Source organism: Syngnathus leptorhynchus, unplaced genomic scaffold (assembly GCF_054491065.1).
Source record: "Syngnathus leptorhynchus isolate UIUO unplaced genomic scaffold, UIUO_Slep HiC_scaffold_30, whole genome shotgun sequence".
Lineage (NCBI taxonomy): Eukaryota > Metazoa > Chordata > Actinopteri > Syngnathiformes > Syngnathidae > Syngnathus > Syngnathus leptorhynchus.
Window position 1 is genome coordinate 804,407 of NW_028231997.1, and position 8,094 is coordinate 812,500.

Consider the following 8,094-nt stretch of genomic DNA (forward strand, 5'->3'; position numbering starts at 1 on the left):
GGAGCTCTGGAGGTATGGAGCTATGGAGCCCTGGAGCTCTGGAGGTATGGAGCTATGGTGCTATGGAGCTCTGAAGCCATGGAGCTCTGGTGCTATGGAGCTCTGGAGGTATGGAGCTCTGGAGGTATGGAGCTATGGAGCCCTGGAGCTCTGGAGGTATGGAGCTATGGTGCTATGGAGCTCTGAAGCCATGGAGCTCTGGTGCTATGGACCTATGGAGCTCTGGTGCTATGGAGCTATGGAGGTATGGAGCCACCAGCCAGCACCCTCCGTGGCTGGATCAATGGAAGTGTTTTAGGTACCAGGCAGCCAAAGGGCCGAGGCCTCACGCTCGACCACGCCGGCGCAGAGTTCCAGCCGCTCGGATAAGCTCTGTCACTCACCCGCCGCGCAGCCACCGGTAACGGGGAAATGTCGCCGCCTTGTGGACACGCCGTTGTAAATGAATGGGCTTTCGCACTTAGTGCAATTTTCGCCAACTCTCTGACTTAGAGCTATGGAAGTATGGAGCTATGGAGCCACCAGCCACCCAGGCTGGAGCTCTGGAGCTCTGGAGGTATGGAGCTCTGGTGCTATGGAAGTATGGAGCTCTGGTGCTATGGAAGTATGGAGCTATGGAGGTATGGAAGTATGGAGCTATGGAAGTATGGAGCTATGGAGCTCTGGAAGTATGGAGCTATGGAGCTCTGGAGGTATGGAGCCCTGGAGCTATGGAGCCCTGGAGCTATGGAAGTATGGAGCTCTGGTGCTATGGAGCTATGGAGCTCTGGTGCTATGGAGCTATGGAGCTATGGAGCTCTGGAGCTATGGAGCTCTGGAGGTATGGAGCTATGGAGCTATGGAGCTCTGGAGGTATGGAGCTATGGAGCTATGGAAGTATGGAGCTCTGGTGCTATGGAGCTATGGAGCTCTGGTGCTATGGAGCTATGGAGCTCTGGTGCTATGGAGCTATGGAGCTATGGAGCTCTGGAAGTATGGAGCTCTGGTGCTATGGAGCTATGGAGCTCTGGTGCTATGGAGCTATGGAGCTCTGGTGCTATGGAGCTCTGGTGCTATGGAGCTCTGGTGCTATGGAGCTATGGAGCTCTGGTGCTATGGAGCTCTGGAGGTATGGAGCTCTGGAGGTATGGAGCTCTGGAGGTATGGAGCTATGGAGCCCTGGAGCTCTGGAGGTATGGATTTATGGTGCTATGGAGCTCTGAAGCCATGGAGCTCTGGTGCTATGGAGCTATGGAGCTCTGGTGCTATGGAGCTATGGAGCTATGGAGCTCTGGAAGTATGGAGCTCTGGTGCTATGGAGCTATGGAGCTCTGGTGCTATGGAGCTATGGAGCTCTGGTGCTATGGAGCTATGGAGCTCTGGTGCTATGGAGCTCTGGTGCTATGGAGCTATGGAGCTCTGGTGCTATGGAGCTATGGAGCTCTGGAGGTATGGAGCTCTGGAGGTATGGAGCTCTGGAGGTATGGAGCTATGGAGCACTGGAGCTCTGGAGGTATGGAGCTATGGTGCTATGGAGCTCTGAAGCCATGGAGCTCTGGTGCTATGGAGCTCTGGAGCTCTGGAGGTATGGAGCTCTGGAGGTATGGAGCTATGGAGCCCTGGAGCTCTGGAGGTATGGAGCTATGGTGCTATGGAGCTCTGAAGCCATGGAGCTCTGGTGCTATGGAGCTCTGGAGCTCTGGAGGTATGGAGCTCTGGAGGTATGGAGCTCTGGAGGTATGGAGCTATGGAGCCCTGGAGCTCTGGAGGTATGGAGCTATGGTGCTATGGAGCTCTGAAGCCATGGAGCTCTGGTGCTATGGAGCTCTGGAGGTATGGAGCTCTGGAGGTATGGAGCTCTGGAGGTATGGAGCTATGGAGCCCTGGAGCTCTGGAGGTATGGAGCTATGGTGCTATGGAGCTCTGAAGCCATGGAGCTCTGGTGCTATGGAGCTCTGGAGGTATGGAGCTCTGGAGGTATGGAGCTCTGGAGGTATGGAGCTATGGAGCCCTGGAGCTCTGGAGGTATGGAGCTATGGTGCTATGGAGCTCTGAAGCCATGGAGCTCTGGTGCTATGGAGCTATGGAGCTCTGGTGCTATGGAGCTATGGAGGTATGGAGCCACCAGCCAGCACCCTCCGTGGCTGGATCAATGGAAGTGTTTTAGGTACCAGGCAGCCAAAGGGCCGAGGCCTCACGCTCCACCACGCCGGCGCAGAGTTCCAGCAGCTCGGATAAGCTCTGTCACTCACCCGCCGCGCAGCCACCGGTAACGGGGAAATGTCGCCGCCTTGTGGACACGCCGTTGTAAATGAATGGGCTTTCGCACTTAGTGCAATTTTCGCCAACTCTCTGACTTAGAGCTATGGAAGTATGGAGCTATGGAGCCACCAGCCACCCAGGCTGGAGCTCTGGAGCTCTGGAGGTATGGAGCTCTGGTGCTATGGAAGTATGGAGCTCTGGTGCTATGGAAGTATGGAGCTATGGAGGTATGGAAGTATGGAGCTATGGAAGTATGGAGCTATGGAGCTCTGGAAGTATGGAGCTATGGAGCTCTGGAGGTATGGAGCCCTGGAGCTATGGAGCCCTGGAGCTATGGAAGTATGGAGCTCTGGTGCTATGGAGCTATGGAGCTCTGGTGCTATGGAGCTATGGAGCTATGGAGCTCTGGAGCTATGGAGCTCTGGAGGTATGCAGCTATGGAGCTATGGAGCTCTGGCGGTATGGAGCTATGGAGCTATGGAAGTATGGAGCTCTGGTGCTATGGAGCTATGGAGCTCTGGTGCTATGGAGCTCTGGTGCTATGGAGCTATGGAGCTATGGAGCTCTGGAAGTATGGAGCTCTGGTGCTATGGAGCTATGGAGCTCTGGTGCTATGGAGCTATGGAGCTCTGGTGCTATGGAGCTATGGAGCTCTGGTGCTATGGAGCTCTGGTGCTATGGAGCTCTGGTGCTATGGAGCTATGGAGCTCTGGTGCTATGGAGCTATGGAGCTCTGGAGGTATGGAGCTCTGGAGGTATGGAGCTCTGGAGGTATGGAGCTATGGAGCCCTGGAGCTCTGGAGGTATGGAGCTATGGTGCTATGGAGCTCTGAAGCCATGGAGCTCTGGTGCTATGGAGCTCTGGAGCTCTGGAGGTATGGAGCTCTGGAGGTATGGAGCTATGGAGCCCTGGAGCTCTGGAGGTATGGAGCTATGGAGCTCTGAAGCCATGGAGCTCTGGTGCTATGGAGCTCTGGAGCTCTGGAGCTCTGGAGGTATGGAGCTCTGGAGGTATGGAGCTCTGGAGGTATGGAGCTATGGAGCCCTGGAGCTCTGGAGGTATGGAGCTATGGTGCTATGGAGCTCTGAAGCCATGGAGCTCTGGTGCTATGGAGCTCTGGAGGTATGGAGCTCTGGAGGTATGGAGCTCTGGAGGTATGGAGCTATGGAGCCGTGGAGCTCTGGAGGTATGGAGGTATGGTGCTATGGAGCTCTGAAGCCATGGAGCTCTGGTGCTATGGAGCTCTGGAGGTATGGAGCTCTGGAGGTATGGAGCTCTGGAGGTATGGAGCTATGGAGCCCTGGAGCTCTGGAGGTATGGAGCTATGGTGCTATGGAGCTCTGAAGCCATGGAGCTCTGGTGCTATGGAGCTATGGAGCTCTGGTGCTATGGAGCTATGGAGGTATGGAGCCACCAGCCAGCACCCTCCGTGGCTGGATCAATGGAAGTGTTTTAGGTACCAGGCAGCCAAAGGGCCGAGGCCTCACGCTCGACCACGCCGGCGCAGAGTTCCAGCCGCTCGGATAAGCTCTGTCACTCACCCGCCGCGCAGCCACCGGTAACGGGGAAATGTCGCCGCCTGGCGGACACGCCGTTGTAAATGAATGGGCTTTCGCACTTAGTGCAATTTTCGCCAACTCTCTGACTTAGAGCTATGGAAGTATGGAGCTATGGAGCCACCAGCCACCCAGGCTGGAGCTATGGAGCTCTGGAGGTATGGAGCTCAGGTGCTATGGAAGTATGGAGCTATGGAGCTATGGAAGTATGGAGCTATGGAGCTATGGAGCTCTGGAAGTATGGAGCTATGGAGCTCTGGAGGTATGGAGCTATGGAGCCCTGGAGCCCTGGAGCTATGGAGCTCTGGTGCTATGGAGGTATGGAGCTCTGGAGGTATGGAGCTCTGGAGGTATGGAGCTATGGAGCTATGGAGCCCTGGAGCTATGGAGCTATGGAGCCCTGGAGCTATGGAGCTATGGAGCTCTGGTGCTATGGAGCTATGGAGCTCTGGTGCTATGGAGCTATGGAGCTCTGGTGCTATGGAGCTATGGAGCTCTGGAGCTCTGGTGCTATGGAGCTATGGAGCTCTGGAAGTATGGAGCTATGGAGCTCTGGAGGTATGGAGCTATGGAGCCCTGGAGCTATGGAGCCCTGGAGCTATGGAAGTATGGAGCTCTGGTGCTATGGAGCTATGGAGCTCTGGTGCTATGGAGCTATGGAGCTCTGGAGCTATGGAGCTCTGGAGGTATGGAGCTATGGAGCTATGGAGCTCTGGAGGTATGGAGCTATGGAGCTATGGAAGTATGGAGCTCTGGTGCTATGGAGCTATGGAGCTCTGGTGCTATGGAGCTATGGAGCTCTGGTGCTATGGAGCTATGGAGCTATGGAGCTCTGGAAGTATGGAGCTCTGGTGCTATGGAGCTATGGAGCTCTGGTGCTATGGAGCTATGGAGCTCTGGTGCTATGGAGCTATGGAGCTCTGGTGCTATGGAGCTCTGGTGCTATGGAGCTCTGGTGCTATGGAGCTATGGAGCTCTGGTGCTATGGAGCTATGGAGCTCTGGAGGTATGGAGCTCTGGAGGTATGGAGCTCTGGAGGTATGGAGCTTTGGAGCCCTGGAGCTCTGGAGGTATGGAGCTATGGTGCTATGGAGCTCTGAAGCCATGGAACTCTGGTGCTATGGAGCTCTGGAGGTATGGAGCTCTGGAGGTATGGAGCTTTGGAGCCCTGGAGCTCTGGAGGTATGGAGCTATGGTGCTATGGAGCTCTGAAGCCATGGAGCTCTGGTGCTATGGAGCTCTGGAGGTATGGAGCTCTGGAGGTATGGAGCTATGGAGCCCTGGAGCTCTGGAGGTATGGAGCTATGGTGCTATGGAGCTCTGAAGCCATGGAGCTCTGGTGCTATGGAGCTCTGGAGCTCTGGAGGTATGGAGCTCTGGAGGTATGGAGCTATGGAGCCCTGGAGCTCTGGAGGTATGGAGCTATGGTGCTATGGAGCTCTGAAGCCATGGAGCTCTGGTGCTATGGAGCTCTGGAGCTCTGGAGGTATGGAGCTCTGGAGGTATGGAGCTCTGGAGGTATGGAGCTATGGAGCCCTGGAGCTCTGGAGGTATGGAGCTATGGTGCTATGGAGCTCTGAAGCCATGGAGCTCTGGTGCTATGGAGCTCTGGAGGTATGGAGCTCTGGAGGTATGGAGCTCTGGAGGTATGGAGCTATGGAGCCCTGGAGCTCTGGAGGTATGGAGCTATGGTGCTATGGAGCTCTGAAGCCATGGAGCTCTGGTGCTATGGACCTATGGAGCTCTGGTGCTATGGAGCTATGGAGATATGGAGCCACCAGCCAGCACCCTCCGTGGCTGGATCAATGGAAGTGTTTTAGGTACCAGGCAGCCAAAGAGCGGCCTCACGCTCGACCACGCCGGCGCAGAGTTCCAGCCGCTCGGATAAGCTCTGTCACTCACCCGCCGCGCAGCCACCGGTAACGGGGAAATGTCGCCGCCTTGTGGACACGCCGTTGTAAATGAATGGGCTTTCGCACTTAGTGCAATTTTCGCCAACTCTCTGACTTAGAGCTATGGAAGTATGGAGCTATGGAGCCACCAGCCACCCAGGCTGGAGCTCTGGAGCTCTGGAGGTATGGAGCTCTGGTGCTATGGAAGTATGGAGCTCTGGTGCTATGGAAGTATGGAGCTATGGAGGTATGGAAGTATGGAGCTATGGAAGTATGGAGCTATGGAGCTCTGGAAGTATGGAGCTATGGAGCTCTGGAGGTATGGAGCCCTGGAGCTATGGAGCCCTGGAGCTATGGAAGTATGGAGCTCTGGTGCTATGGAGCTATGGAGCTCTGGTGCTATGGAGCTATGGAGCTATGGAGCTCTGGAGCTATGGAGCTCTGGAGGTATGGAGCTATGGAGCTATGGAGCTCTGGAGGTATGGAGCTATGGAGCTATGGAAGTATGGAGCTCTGGTGCTATGGAGCTATGGAGCTCTGGTGCTATGGAGCTATGGAGCTCTGGTGCTATGGAGCTATGGAGCTATGGAGCTCTGGAAGTATGGAGCTCTGGTGCTATGGAGCTATGGAGCTCTGGTGCTATGGAGCTATGGAGCTCTGGTGCTATGGAGCTCTGGTGCTATGGAGCTCTGGTGCTATGGAGCTATGGAGCTCTGGTGCTATGGAGCTCTGGAGGTATGGAGCTCTGGAGGTATGGAGCTCTGGAGGTATGGAGCTATGGAGCCCTGGAGCTCTGGAGGTATGGAGCTATGGTGCTATGGAGCTCTGAAGCCATGGAGCTCTGGTGCTATGGAGCTATGGAGCTCTGGTGCTATGGAGCTATGGAGCTATGGAGCTCTGGAAGTATGGAGCTCTGGTGCTATGGAGCTATGGAGCTCTGGTGCTATGGAGCTATGGAGCTCTGGTGCTATGGAGCTATGGAGCTCTGGTGCTATGGAGCTCTGGTGCTATGGAGCTCTGGTGCTATGGAGCTATGGAGCTCTGGTGCTATGGAGCTATGGAGCTCTGGAGGTATGGAGCTCTGGAGGTATGGAGCTCTGGAGGTATGGAGCTATGGAGCCCTGGAGCTCTGGAGGTATGGTGCTATGGTGCTATGGAGCTCTGAAGCCATGGAGCTCTGGTGCTATGGAGCTCTGGAGCTCTGGAGGTATGGAGCTCTGGAGGTATGGAGCTATGGAGCCCTGGAGCTCTGGAGGTATGGAGCTATGGTGCTATGGAGCTCTGAAGCCATGGAGCTCTGGTGCTATGGAGCTCTGGAGCTCTGGAGGTATGGAGCTCTGGAGGTATGGAGCTCTGGAGGTATGGAGCTATGGAGCCCTGGAGCTCTGGAGGTATGGAGCTATGGTGCTATGGAGCTCTGAAGCCATGGAGCTCTGGTGCTATGGAGCTCTGGAGGTATGGAGCTCTGGAGGTATGGAGCTCTGGAGGTATGGAGCTATGGAGCCCTGGAGCTCTGGAGGTATGGAGCTATGGTGCTATGGAGCTCTGAAGCCATGGAGCTCTGGTGCTATGGAGCTCTGGTGCTATGGAGCTCTGGAGGTATGGAGCTCTGGAGGTATGGAGCTCTGGAGGTATGGAGCTATGGAGCCCTGGAGCTCTGGAGGTATGGAGCTATGGTGCTATGGAGCTCTGAAGCCATGGAGCTCTGGTGCTATGGAGCTATGGAGCTCTGGTGCTATGGAGCTCTGGAGGTATGGAGCCACCAGCCAGCACCCTCCGTGGCTGGATCAATGGAAGTGTTTTAGGTACCAGGCAGCCAAAGGGCCGAGGCCTCACGCTCGACCACGCCGGCGCAGAGTTCCAGCCGCTCGGATAAGCTCTGTCACTCACCCGCCGCGCAGCCACCGGTAACGGGGAAATGTCGCCGCCTGGCGGACACGCCGTTGTAAATGAATGGGCTTTCGCACTTAGTGCAATTTTCGCCAACTCTCTGACTGGAGCTATGGAAGTATGGAGCTATGGAGCCACCAGCCACCCAGGCTGGAGCTATGGAGCTCTGGAGGTATGGAGCTATGGAGCCCTGGAGCTATGGAGCTATGGAGCCCTGGAGCTATGGAGCCCTGGAGCTATGGAGCTATGGAGCTCTGGTGCTATGGAGCTATGGAGCTCTGGTGCTATGGAGCTATGGAGCTCTGGTGCTATGGAGCTATGGAGCTCTGGTGCTATGGAGCTATGGAGCTCTGGTGCTATGGAGCTATGGAGCTCTGGTGCTATGGAGCTATGGAGCTCTGGTGCTATGGAGCTATGGAGCTCTGGTGCTATGGAGCTATGGAGCTCTGGTGCTATGGAGCTATGGAGCTATGGAGCCACCAGCCAGCACCCTCCGTGGCTGGATCAATGGAAG